Source organism: Schistocerca gregaria, chromosome 6 (assembly GCF_023897955.1).
Source record: "Schistocerca gregaria isolate iqSchGreg1 chromosome 6, iqSchGreg1.2, whole genome shotgun sequence".
Taxonomy (NCBI): Eukaryota; Metazoa; Arthropoda; class Insecta; order Orthoptera; family Acrididae; genus Schistocerca; species Schistocerca gregaria.
This window is the reverse complement of record NC_064925.1, coordinates 513,393,391-513,408,270: the sequence shown is the minus strand read 5'-3', so window position 1 is coordinate 513,408,270 and position 14,880 is coordinate 513,393,391.

Genomic DNA, 14,880 nt, shown 5'->3' with positions numbered 1-14,880 from the left:
CCACAAAGGATAAGACAAACAAGCTTAGGCACACAAATGAAGGGCATACAACCTCAACTTACAATAATTTATCAATTTAATTTACATATTATATAACTTTTGCAGAACAATAACTTACAATAATTTATCAATTTAATTTACATATTATATAACTTTAGAGTGGAGAGCATTCGTAGCAATATATAAGGGATAGCAAAATGAAAACGAGCCATATGGCAAAAAACAAGTGAACAGTTTATTTTTCAAAAGCAATCGCCATAATTGTTAATGCATTTATCCCACTGTGAGACTAGAAGGTCAATGCCTTCAAAGAGAAATTTTGGAAATTTGTGGTAAGTTCATCGGTCCGTAGGCTTACTTAATCTAACTTAAACTGACTTACGTTACGAAGGACACACACACCTATGCCCAAGGAAGAACTCGAACCTCCGACGGGCGGAGCCGTACGGGCCGTGGCAGGTGCCTGCGGAGCCGTAATTGTATCCAAGTGTTAATCTCTTCACCCTAAGCAACTCGATAGCCACTTACGCATTTTTCAAAAAAAGTGGAAATGGCATGGGGGAGGATGGAAAGACCGGGAGTGTACGAAGGATGTGTAAGGGCTTCTCAACGAAACTTTTGCTGTGTAGTTGTCATTACCTCGGCAACATTTGGCTAACAGTCGATAGGCTTTGGATGAAGAAATGTATACCTATGTCTAGCCGTGGTTCCATAGGCAGCTGCAAAGTTTGTTCAATGAAATCATTGATTGTCTTGTCTCACTGTGGGATTAATGTATTAAGATGAAGGCTATTACTTTTAAATTATGAATAGTTTGATCAATCTACCTACTTTATTTTGAACTGTGTGAATTCCGTCTGACTGCTCCTTATAGTTAAAAGTTCACATGCACTGATCTATCTGTCAACACTCGTTGCCTCTGAATCAAGTGAACGATGGCTGATCTAGCTAGTACGGTGTCCAGTTGGGCTCTTCTGTTCAGTGCTGTAGGTAGAATGCAATTATTTGAAGCACAGTGTTCCGACTCACTGAGTCGAGCTAGGCGTCAGCTTGTACTCATATTTAGTGGACGGATTCACGGTGAAAATGTGAAGTTTTGTGTTATAATTGTTGAATTTATAGTTTGAAATTTACTTTATCGTTGCAAAATATGATTTTACAGTACAATATGGTCAAACATTTCCTTGTCTGGTTGAGAACTACATTTAGCATGATCTAGAAACATTGACATGGACGTAACAGTTATCTATTCCACCAAGGTTCTTGATATCAGTGAGTCACATTGGGTCTCACCATCGGGGTGCTTGATTTCCGTGAGGTCTCTTCCGTCTTACCACTGCTTGCTTGAACACTGTACGTCCTGGGTCACTCATCATTAGGGTGCTTAATTTCAGTGACTATCCATGGCAGATCCTCCTGTCGGTATCACTTCATGGTTATTTTACCTTATTCCAGTGATTTTGATTTGTATTCCGCTAGTAACTCCGTACTGGCCAGCATGAGAGTTATGGTGACTGGTCTCAGAAACACACAACAAAATCAACCATTGATGTGTTAGGGCTCGAAGGTGGCCACAGAAATCAAGCATTCTGTTGGTCTGGACACTCAATACAACCAACCTCATAGTGACACCACGCTGTGTTACCATACATGTATCTCGTTTGCCAGAAATGTCAATGTACGGACATATTATTCATAGTGTATAATTAAAATAAAAAAATTATCTGAAATGGTGGCGGAAGACTTCTGCTCACAATCTTGTCAAAGATCAAAGATGGTGAAGGGGCACATTGGGGTTCAGAGCAGTCTTTGTACTTGTGAGGGGGGGGGGGGGAGAGGGAACTGCCCCTAACAGATCGAAGAAATGGGGACCACTGCATTAAAGATACACAATGTGTGTGCACTGGACACGTAGCCCGTAATTGAAAAAGAATTATGATGATCTGTCGATCGGCAAAAGATTTCTGACTGGTCCCCCGGTTGGATTTCTGGGAAGGAACTACCAAAGGAGAGATGACTATGACAAAACGTTTACTTAATAACTAACTGGAGCGTGGAATGCCAGCAGTTTGATAGTGGTGGGGAACAAAAATATCTGAAAAGGGAATTGCTAAGGCTAAACCTAAATAGAGTGGATTTCGTTGAAGAGAAATGTAAAGAAGACAAGGATTTCTGGACGACTATAGGACGATACCAACAGCACCAGAAAAGTATATAATAGGACTAAGATGTATTAAGATTAGTGTAGAAGGGCTGAGTGGAACATCTCTGGGTGAAGTCAGGATAGCTGTTGGAATCAATGAAACGTCTTAAAATCTCGTAAAACAATATCAGAATTAAAAAAATATCTTCTAAATATTTAGACGTCGCACACTTCCGCAGCAGCCTCAGATGTAGTTTAGTCAGCTGCATGTAGGACTCTGCAGTGACAACTCAGTTTTGGCATCTACATCTACATCTACATGACTACTCTGCAATTCACATTTAAGTGTTTGGCAGAGGGTTCATCGAACCACAATCATACTATCTCTCTACTATTCCACTCCCGAACAGCGCGCGGGAAAAACGAACACCTAAACCTTTCTGTTCGAGCTCTGATTTCTCGTATTTTATTTTGTAATCATTCCTACCTATGTAGGTTGGGCTCAACAAAATATTTTCGTATTCGGAACAGAAAGTTGGTGACTGAAATTTCGTAAAATAGATCTCGCCGCGACGAAAAACGTCTTTGCTGTAATGACTTCCATCGCAATTCGCGTATCATATCTGCCACACTCTCTCCCGTATTACGTGATAATACAAAACGAGCTGCCATTTTTTGCACCCTTTCGATGTCCTCCGTCAATCGCACCTGGTAAGGATCCCACACCGGGCAGCAATATTCTAAGAGAGGACGAAAAAGTGTAGTGTAAGCTGTCTCTTTAGTGGACTTGTTGCATCTTCTAAGTGTCCTGCCAATGAAACGCAACCTTTGGCTCGCCTTCCCCACAATATTATCTATGTTGACTTTCCAACTGCAGTTGTTCGTAATTTTAACACCCAGGTACTTAGTTGAATTGACAGCCTTGAGAATTGTACTATTTATCGAGTAATCGAATTCCAACGGATTTCTTTTGGAACTCATGTGGTCACCTCACACTTTTCGTTATTTAGCGTCAACTGCCACCTGCCACACCATACAGCAATCTTTTCTAAATCGCTTTGCAACTGATACTGGTCTTAGGATGACCTTACTAGACGGTAAATTACAGCATCATCTGTGAACAACCTAAAGGAACTGCTCAGATTTTCACCCAGGTCATTTATATAGATCAGGAACAGCAGAGGTCCCAGGACGCTTGCCTGGGAAACAACTGATATCACTTCAGTTTTACTCGATGATTTGCCGTCTATTACTACGAACTGCGACCTTCCCGACAGGAAATCACGAATCCAGTCGCACAACTGAGACGATATCCCATAGGCCCGCAGCTTGATTAGAAGTTGCTTGTGAGGAACGGTGTCAAAAGCTTTCCGGAAATCTAGAAATACGGAATCAACTTGAGATCCCCTGTCGATAGCGGCCGTTACTTCATGCGAATAAAGAGCAAGCTGCGTTGCACAAGCGATGTTTTCTGAAACCATGCTGATTACGTATCAATACATCGTTTCCTTCGAGGTGATTCATAATGTTTGAATACAGTACATGCTCCAAAAACCTACTGCAAACCGACGTCAATGATATAGGTCTGTAGTTAGATGGATTACTCCTGCTACCCTTCTTAAACACTGGTGCGACCTGCGCAATTTTCCAATATGTAGGTACAAGGCCCCCGGAGTAGACAACATTCCATTAGAACTACTGACGGCCTTGGGAGAGCCAGTCATGACAAAACTCTACCAGCCGGTGAGCAAGATGTATGAGACAGGCCAAATACCTTCAGACTTCAAGAAGAATATAATAATTCCAATCCCAAAGAAAGCAGGTGCTGACAGATGTGAAAATTACCGAACTATCAGTTTAATAAGCCACGGCTGCAAAATACTAACGCGAATTCTTTACAGACGAATGGAAAAACTGGTAGATGCAGACCTCGGGGAGGATCAGTTTGGATTCCGTCGAAATGTTGGAACACGTGAGGCAATACTGACCTTACGACTTATCTTAGAAGAAAGATTAAGAAAAGGCAAACCTACGTTTCTAGCATTTGTAGACTTAGAGAAAGCTTTTGACAATGTTGACTGGAATACTCTTTTTCAAATTCTAAAGGTGGCAGGGGTAAAATACAGGGAGCGAAAGGCTATTTATAATTTGTACAGAAACCAGATGGCAGTAATAAGAGTCGAGGGGCATGAAAGGGAAGCAGTGGTTGGGAAAGGAGTGAGTCAGGGTTGTAGCCTCTCCACGATGTTATTCAATCTGTATATTGTGCAAGCAGTAAAGGAAACAAAAGAAAAATTTGGAGTAGGTATTAAAATTCATGGAGACGAAGTAAAAACTTTGAGGTTCGCCGATGTCATTGTAATTCTGTCAGAGACGGCAAAGGACTTGCAAGAGCAGTTGAACGGAATGGACAGTGTCTTGAAAGGAGGATATAAGATGAACATTAACAAAAGCAAAACGAGGATAATGGAATGTAGTCAAATTAAATCGGGTGATCCTGAGGGAATTAGATTAGGAAATGAGACACTTAAAGTAGTAAAGGACTTTTGCTATTTAGGAAGTAAAATAACTGATGATGGTCGAAGTAGAGAGGATATAAAATGTAGACTGGCAATGGCAAGAAAAGCGTTTATGAAGAAGAGAAATTTGTTAACATCGAATATAGATTTATGTATCAGGAAGTCGTTTCTGAAAGTATTTGTTTGGAGTGTAGCCATGTATGGAAGTGAAACATGGACGATAACTAGTTTGGACAAGAAGAGAATAGAAGCTTTCGAAATGTGGTGCTACAGAAGAATACTGAAGATAAGGTGGATAGATCACGTAACTAATGAGGAGGTATTGAATAGGATTGGGGAGAAGAGAAGTCTGTGGCCCAACTTGACTAGAAGAAGGGATCGGTTGGTAGGACATGTTTTGAGGCATCAAGGGATCACAAATTTAGCATTGGAGGGCAGCGTGGAGGGTAAAAATCGTAGAGGGAGACCGAGAGATGAGTACACTAAGCAGATTCAGAAGGATGTAGGTTGCAGTAGGTACTGGGAGATGAAGCAGCTTGCACAGGATAGAGTAGCATGGAGAGCTGCATCAAACCAGTCTCAGGACTGAAGACAACAACAACAACAACAGGTACAAATCTATCGGTGAGCGAGCGGTTGTGTATGAGTGTTGAGCAGGAAGCTATTGTATCAGCGTAATCTGAAAGGAACCTAATCGGTATACAATCTGGACCTGAAGACTTGCCCGTATCAAGCGATTTGAGTTGCTTCGCAACCCATAAGGTATCTACTTCTAAGAAACTCATGCTAGCAGCTGTTCGTGTTTCCAATTCTGGAATATTCCATTCGTCTTCCTTGGTGAAGGAATTTCGGAAAACTGCGTTCAATAACTCCGCTTTAGCGACACAGTCGTCGGTAACAGTACCATCGGCACTGCGCAGCGAAGGTATTGACTGCGTCTTGCCGCTTGTGTACTTTACATACGACCAGAATTTCTTCGGATTTTCTACCAAATTTCGAGACAATGTTTCGTTGTGGAACCTATTAAAGGCATCTCGCATTGAAGTCCGTGACAAATTTCGCGCGTCTGTAAATTTTAGCCAATCTTCGGGATTTCGCGTTCTTCTGAACTTCTCATGCTTTTTCCGTTGCCTCTGCAACAGCGTTCGGATATGTTTTGTGTACCACGGGGGATCCGTTCCATCTCTTACCAATTTATGAGGTATGAATCTCTCAATTTCTGTTGCTACTATATCTTTGAATTTGAGCCACATCTCGTCTACATTTGCATAGTCAGTTCGGAAGGAATGGAGATTGTCTCTTAGGAAGGCTTCTAGTGACACTTTATCCGCTTTTTTTAAATAAAATTATTTTGCGTTTGTTTCTGGTGGATTTGGAAGAAACGGCATTGAGCCTAGCTACAACGACCTTGTGATCACTAATCCCTGTGTCAGTCATGATGCTCTCTATCATGCAGGAGACAAGTTGTTAGCGACCCTGGTGCTGCAATGGGATGTCGAGGAACAGAAGAAGCCACTGGCCAATGTCAAGTGACCTTGTGCTGGCTACTGTTGTGTCGTTGGTCCCACTCAGAACCCTATGATGACCCTTAATGACACATATACAGTAAACCTGTGTTTGTAGTCGGTTGATCTCCTGCCTACTGCCTGATAAGTTTTAGCATCCTAAGGTATCTGAGTGTTGCACAGGAATGTGATAGCAAAGAGGTCATGTTGCTGGCTTCTACAGTGAATTTCAGTGCTGTCAGCACTCTGAAATGTGTTGTTTGGAACGTCCGTTTCTGCATCAGCAGAGCAGCATGACGAGCATTGCATTGAGTTCATTGTTAGCTAGTTTACAGGAAGTGCTGGAGCTTCCAGGGCATATATTCAATACAGTATCGTAATCACGGAATCGAGTGCTATTAAAGTGCATGCTATCGACCCCACTAATCAACTCATGATGGCAGTTGGAATGTTGGAGTATTTCGATGGAAATAGTGTGATGCTACGACATGTGGCTTGGTTTGTAAACACCGCATGTGCCCTTCTTATTCTGCTATAGTCACATAATAGGCTGTTAATTGCTTTCTCAGTTCCTTGCTATGTGCTCTTGTGTAAGGAATAGAGCTTCTTGATGAATATGCTTGTCACTTTCTTTTGTTTTCTGTGACGTTGTTCTTTCTGCTGAATGCATACTGTAGCTCAGAAGATAGTCTCACGTTCTGTGACTGACGTGACCCAACTGCAACGTACTGGCTTACTTCCTGCTTCTGTCATTGTCTCTGGAACGGCTAGATTTTGCACGTCACTGTGAATAAACTTTAGTAAAATTTTTAATTCATACTCCTTTCTCTTCTGTGTTGTAACAATACGGAGGTAGGACAGAGAGTGACTTACCATTATCAGTTCAGTGTTAGGGTTGTTCTCATCATAATCGACAGCAAACCAACATCAACATCAACAGTTTAGATACACCTGCCGATCGATATCGAATGCGTAATTCAATAAGTAAAGGGAGATGAAAATCTGATATTCATTGGGGATTAAAATGCGGTTGTAGGGGAATGAGGAGAGGAAAGATTTACAGGAAAATATGGGGTTGATAGTATGAATGAGAAGTTAGAACGGCTAACTGAGCTCTGCAGTAAATCTCATCTAGTAATAATGAATACTTTATTCAAGAATCACAAGAGGAGGAGGTATACTTGGCTGAGAGATAAGTGGCATTCCAGTTACATTACATCATGGTCAGGCAGAGACTTCGAAATCAGGTACTGGACTGTAACGCTCAACCTGGAGCACGTTTAGACTCAGATTAGAATTTAGTAATGACATAGAGAAGACCGAAGTTTGTGAGGTAACGGGCGAGTTGTGGCACCCTGAAAATTGTCTAAGATTCTGTCAATATAATGTATGCATGCATTTATCCTTTTACAAGTAATTCCTTCTCATGCTTGTCCATAATACATGAAGCATAATTAAACGAGAAATAGTTGTACAAAAGTCATATGTCTCATGAAACTTACTTTGCTTACAATGTCTTGGCGTTTCATACATATGGACAAATAGTCTAAATGGAATGTCACGTGATAAGTAACATTCGCAACTTGAATTAAAGTTATTTCATAGCTATGTAAAGTAACACGTACATTGTGCATCTCTAGGGTACTATACTACGTGCACCATGTAGAGCTCTCAGTCAGTGAATAATTATAAAAGAGGAACAGAAAACTGGCTACAGAGTATGTATGACACAAGGTTAAGGAAAGGGAAACTGCTTTGTGGAGATCATCACATAAAATATCGCATTTGCAAAAAGGTCTGTAAGATACCAGTCATTCTTACTCCTAAATTAATACTACATTACTGCTCAGGTATAGTATCATCTCATCACAAGATAAATTACAAGCTATAAATACAGTAATATGCTTGTCTGAAAGCTCAAGCGCAGTTTAATTCTTCCCTATGTATATGTAGCTAGTGCTCTTTATTTTTCTCATATCTTACCATATAAAAAATAACTATGATCTCATCTTACTCTTATTAAAATATATTTTCTGGACTTCATTATTTGTACCTCATCATTTAATTGTAACTAATGACTTGTAACATACCTTCACATTAAGCATCTTTAATATATACCATAAGCATAAACTTTTCACACCTCTAAATGACACAAAAATTCTTTTCTAATTACTTCTTTACATAAAAAATTATCTTTCAAAATTATACACTACTGACAATTAAAATTGCTACACCAAGAAGAAATGCTGATGATAAACGAGTATTCATTGGACAAATATACTATACTAGAACTGACATGTGATTACATTTTCACGCAATTTAGGTGCATAGATCATGAGAAATCAGTACTCAGAATAATCACCTCTGGACGTAATAACGGCCTTGATACGCTTGGGCATTGAGACAAACAGAGCTTGGATGGCGTGTACAGGTACAACTGCCCATACAGCTTCAACACGATACCACGATTCATCAAGAGAAGTGACTGGCGTATTGTGACGAGCCAGTTGCTCGGCCACCATTGACGAGACGTTTCCAATTGGTGAGAGATCTGGAGAATGTGCTGACCAGGGCAGCAGTAGAATATTTTCTAGATCCAGAAAGTCCCGTACAGGACCTGCAACATGCGATCATGCATTATCCTGCTAAAATTTGGGTTGCGCAGAGATCGAATGAAGGGTAGAGCCACATCTTAAAAGTAACGTCCACTGTTCAAAGTGCCGTCAATGCGAACAAGAGGTGGCCGATACGTGTAACCAATGGCACCCCATACCATCGCGCCGGGTGGTATGCCAGTATGGCAATGACGAATACACGCCTCCAATGTGCGTTGACCGCGATGTCGCCAAACAAGGATGCGACCATCATGTTGCTGTAAACAGAACCTGGATTCATCCGAAAAAATGACGTTTGCCATTCGTGCACCCAGGTTCGTCGTTGAGAACACCTTCGCAAGCGCTCCTGTCTGTGATGCAGCGTCAAGGGTAACCGCAGCCATGGTCTCCGAGCTGACAGTTCATGCTGCTGCAAACGTCGTCGAACTGTTCGTGCAGATGGTTGGTGTCTTGCAAACGTCCACAACTGTTGACTCAGGGATCGAGACGTGGCTGCACGATCCGTTACAGCCATGCTGATAAGATTCCTGTCATCTCGAGTGCTGGTGATACGAGGCCGTTGAGATTCAGCACGGCGTGTCGTATTACCCTCCTGAACCCACCGATTCAATATTCTGTTAATAGTCATTGGATCTCGACCAACGCGAGCAGCAATGTCAGGATACGATAAACCGCAATCGGTTTAGGTTACAATCCGACCTTTATCAAAGCCGGAAACGTGATGGTACGCATTTCTCCTCCTTACACGAAGCATCACAACAACGTTTCACCAGGCAATGCCGGTTAACTGCTGTTTTTGAATGAGAAATCGGTTGGAAACTTTACTCATGTCAGCACGTTATAGGTGTCGCCACCGGCGCCTACCTTGTGTGAATGCTCTGAAAAGCTAATCATTCGCATATCACAGCATCTTCTTCCTGTCGGTTAAATTTCGCGTGTGTAGCACGTCATCTTCGTGGTGTAGCAGTTTTAATGGCCAGTAGCGTATTACCCCTTTAGTGTGTAGATTCCTTTTCTTTTCCATGCCTTCAACCAAGCTGTATGCCATTTCTCTTTGCTTACAGGTTTTCATTTCCTTATCGTCTGAATGCAGCCAAAAATAAAGTTCCACTATCCTCAATATTATGAAAACAAATTCACATATTGAAAAAGTAAGTAGCTAAACACAGTACATCTCTAGCATATGCTTCTTTTGCTTAAACAGAAACTGTAGTTATCAAATATTGTAAACATACAAATCATATAGTAAACCAAGTTATTTTATGTCATCCACTATCACACAAGTTTGATAAATAACCTAACGAGAAAAATGCTGCAGCATATGTGTACTATACTAATATTAAAAGAAGAAGAGCATTATTATTTGTTGTACTATAGTTCTTGCACATATTCTCAAATGTTATGATATTTTCAGCTTGTTTTTTATTACTTATTATATATTCCATTACTTTTGCTCTATAAAGTTGTTCAAATACTTTTAAAACAGTAATTTCTACCATTACTTTAGTGGACAACTAGGAAGAAAAGAAGAAGATATTATGTTGAAATGAGGAATAATGTTCAACTCATTTCTGCGTGTACCATGGACCACTGTGATACGCAAACAATACATAGTTGTTGTCTTCCTATGGCATTAATCTCAACATTTTTCTTTGAGTCTATTTATATTCTGTGTCATCTCTTCTTGTACCATGATTCATCACGGCTGTTATCATCCTCATCGAAAATCTACCTCGTGACTTCAGTACCTTCTTAGTTCACATTAATGGCACACGTGTCTCATCCTCCCATAATTATCTTCAGTTCATAATTCTCTTATCTCCTCATTACAATCTTCAGACCCATGAATAACTATAATTCTCTCGTCTTCCCTATAACTAGCCTCATCTTCTGTTTCCGCTATCTCTCCATTACACTCTTCAATCCTTCATAAATATGAAGGCTATCATCCTGCCAAAAAAAATTCAACTTCCTATTCTTTATTACTCTCATCATGATTTCCGTTAATTTGTCTGTCCTATCTGTTATCAGTTACTACCCTCACATTTTTTTGTGTGTAAAAAACCGCCTACTTAAATTACCTCGGGTCTTCTCCATTTCATCATTAATCTCTGTGTCTCATAAAGTTACTGCCGTGGTACCCTTACTTTCATTACTATTCCTATTTCTCCAGTCTGCAATGTATTTCATTAACTCATTTGCTAATCACCATTATGTCGCGGGCAGCCGTTTTGCGTGTGACTGCTATAATGGTCATTATTTGGTGGCCGTTCCTGATCGTCAAATTATAGTCCCTGCAACTAACCCTTGAAAGTTTCAGTATCATCTTTGCAACGACCCGCCAACACCGTGTGTCTTATACGAATCGGTAACTTCGTCAGACGGATTCGTCATCAGTTCTGAGGGACTTTATGATTTCGTCAAAAATTGATTCTCCCGCACCGTGGACTTGAACGTGAAACAACATATGGCTCGTAATTATTAAGTATAATAATGCTTCAAGGTCTCTCAGGCATGCAGCCGGGTTGACTGGTCGTTGTAGAACCAATGCTGAGTTTAATATGGTTGTGCGTTGTCTCTACGCAATGCGCAGACAAGAATGCGTGACAGATATCACAGCTAGTTTGAAATTTACATGCTTATGGACAGAGGCTTGTGACTGGTTCAGCCTGTAAGAAACTGACCATAAATTTTAATTTATGAGCTCTGTTGAAGAGAATAGTCCAATTGTTGTACCCGTTACCGTGTATGAATTTCGTTACCAACATCTCTGAAAACTGAACTTTCTAACAGTAAGGAAATGCTTACAGCCGAATACATAGTTACCGAGTGAGCATGAATTTTGCCGGCCGCTGCTGGCCGAGCGGTTCTAGGCGCTTCAGTCTGGAACCGCGCGACCGCAGTTACCGAGTGAGCATGAATTTTGCCGGCCGCTGCTGGCCGAGCGGTTCTAGGCGCTTCAGTCTGGAACCACGCGACCGCTACGGGCGCAGGTTCGAATCCTGCCTCGGGCATCGATGTGTATAATGTCCCGAGGTTAGTTAGGTTTAAGTAGTTCTAAGTTCTAGGGGACTGATGACCTCAGATGTTAAGTCCCATAGTGCTAGAGAGCCATTTGAACCATATTTTGAGCATGAATTTTCTAGCGTGCAAAAAGTTATTTCGCAACTATCTTGTCATGGAAAGGAGTCATGGTCACAAGTGAGCTCACTCACGTGCCATGAATCCCTCTACAGGTCAGAATTTGCAAAATGAACACTGTCTCGATTCTTGTCATTATCTGTCTGATCAGCTTTATTTTCAACATTAAGAAGATGTTCAATTATTTTCTTTGCCTAATTTCTGTATTGCTGGTTAACAGTTCTTTGCGAAAGCTGAAATTCTTCAGAACTGGTAAGTGATGCAGATTGAGCGTCATAAGAATTTCTGTCTGTATTTTTCGACAAATGTGCCGTACTCATATTTTTAGTGAGTATCTGAAGTTGTTTTGTGACGGTATTCAAATGCTGATTAATATCACTATACTCTGTTTCTAATTGTGTGTCATGCCGATTCTCATGTTCTTTCAGTTGCGCGATTTAGACAGTATGTGGTTGTTTAATTCTGGGCTGTATTTTATTAGACTTGACAGCTTCGTTCACTTCCTTCATAATCTTTGTTCAAAGCTCAATAAATTTAACTACCAATTCATGTCTACGCTTTTTGTCATTCCTTTCTAGAACCATACCAACGCCCTCCTCTTGTTTTGTGCAATATTGTTCTAACCTATTACCAAAACTCCTGTGTTTCCAAATTGCCTTCACGCTTTCTAATATTTTCTTACAGTGTGTTGCTGTTCTCTGTAATTTCTTTCTGAAGCTCTTTAGTACCTCCTTCCTGTGTTTTGCTATTTTCTGTGATCTGTTTATGAATGTCAGTTATATTTTGCATAATATTTCCGTTTCCGTTGGGAGGAGTTGCATTCGTTCGTGTAAACCACAAGAGATCTTTCCTACCAAGTTTCGTATGGCTAGCGGAAGGTGGTATAACTGCATCAGTTTGCATTTGTGTTACAGTGGCAAGATCTGAGCATTCGACCACTGAATTTTTGTATTGCAACCAACCAGATCCTGCAAACATACTTTGACGTGTAAAATTTCGTACCCCATTCTTACGTTCATTTCTAAGTAATAGCGTTTTAATACTTTGTTCGTGTTTGGCTATTTTTATTACGCCTACCTCATTTGGCTACCTGATAATCTGATCAAGTATCTTTTAGCTCATTGCTTCTGCATCTAATGAGTAATTAAAAGCAGCTTCCCCCTGACCTCTATCATTTGATTTGGATCTGGTGGTTGTCGACACGTTAACACAGTTCTAGCCACAATAAATAAAAATCTCAAAATATCTCAACACAGTTAAAATTGCATGGCACAGGTAATCAGTTGACTGCAAAAATGCTACCAGCACGCAGGAAACTTATTACTAATACATTAAATACAAGAAAAAGGTCAAAACAGATCGTTTAATTTAACCTGTAAATGCAGTTGCAGAACTCCGTCTTCATCCAACATCAAAACAAAAAACTACCAAGAAGAACTAATCCTGAGCAGAAAGGTCAACAAGTGAAAGTTGCTCGTATAATTAGGAGATGTATCCTGAAACTGTGTGCATTTGAATTTCTCGATAAAATGAGAAAACTGTCTGACTTTTAAAATTTCCTCCATGGATTCAGATCTAAGGTCGACGTACCTACCCTACCTTTGGACCTGAACTCATTTATGCAAATTACTGTTTTAGGAATGTGATTTATAATTAATCTCAAACGAATCTGCCTGTGAGTTAGATTGCAGAAAAGAATAATTCACAAGAACACTCACAGCGATTAATCGTTATTCAATTTAAATTTTCCATATTATGAAAATGATTCTGTTGAATTCACATGAAATTTATCTTAATATAAACTGTTTTTAATATTCTGTCAACATTGTAATTTAGACCCTACAACAAAATCTTACTTTGCAACAGAGAAATTGACTCTGCTCTGGCTGCACTGCAAATGATGATACAAAATAAATAACTGCATGGTAGTATATTATCGAAGTTGGTGTTTTATCAAATAAGTTTGGTGCCCTTTTTAAACTGATTCATTACTGTATATACGAAAGTTGATGGCGTGACAATACAAATTTTACCAACAATGTTTCTTTGAACAGTAGAGATCTCCTTCGCAGAAAACTCATAAATCCAAAAGGAACAGCTTTGAAATTCAATCTTTTTAATGACACAAAATTAATTTCCAACTAGTTATAAGCCGCATTCTCTCTCTCGAGATGGTTGTACTTGATAATGTCTGTTTATTACAAAAATGTGTTGTTTTGACTTCTTAGCACAATATGATTTATCTAATTTGAATGGGAGAGAACTATCTGGAATACTTAACACGTGACTGATAGTTCCCCCTGATTATCAGCACCTAGATATTGTTGGAGACAATGAACTCCTTGAACAGCAATAATTACTTATCTCGCGCTTGCAGCTAATAAACTCAAAATGTGCTACCTATTTATGAAGTGCTGTCTCTGTCTACAATCATTTTAAAAATCATCCTCAATACTCACGTTACAGGTAATGGAAAAGTCTCAGCGCGACACCTCCGCTATGCAGGCTGCTCATTCCGCAGTGTTACAACATCCTGCCACCATGAACTCACAACAACGCTGCAAATTCGACTCTACTGTTACATAATAGCTAGCCCGCACCTTTCCCAATAACGCAACATCTGTAAAGACAGAGACTGTATTGCTCATCCGTTCAGCATGCAAAGATATTTAAAAGAGCAATATGCCGAATAAACAGATAATTTTCATTGCATGTGGATTGAAAGATGCAGCAGTTAGCAATATACGAACCTAATTGTGATTTACTGCTCTTTCCTTTAGTGTACGTGCGTTTCAAAAACAAAAATAAAATCTGAGCTTTACGCATAAAGTCACTTGTATTAATATCTTAGATCACCATAGACTTTGTAGTCATGTACCGCCGACAAGAAGACATATTAAACGAATATGTTGTAGACAGCTCCTTTGACTCGACTGGAAGTATTGGTAGTACAAAAT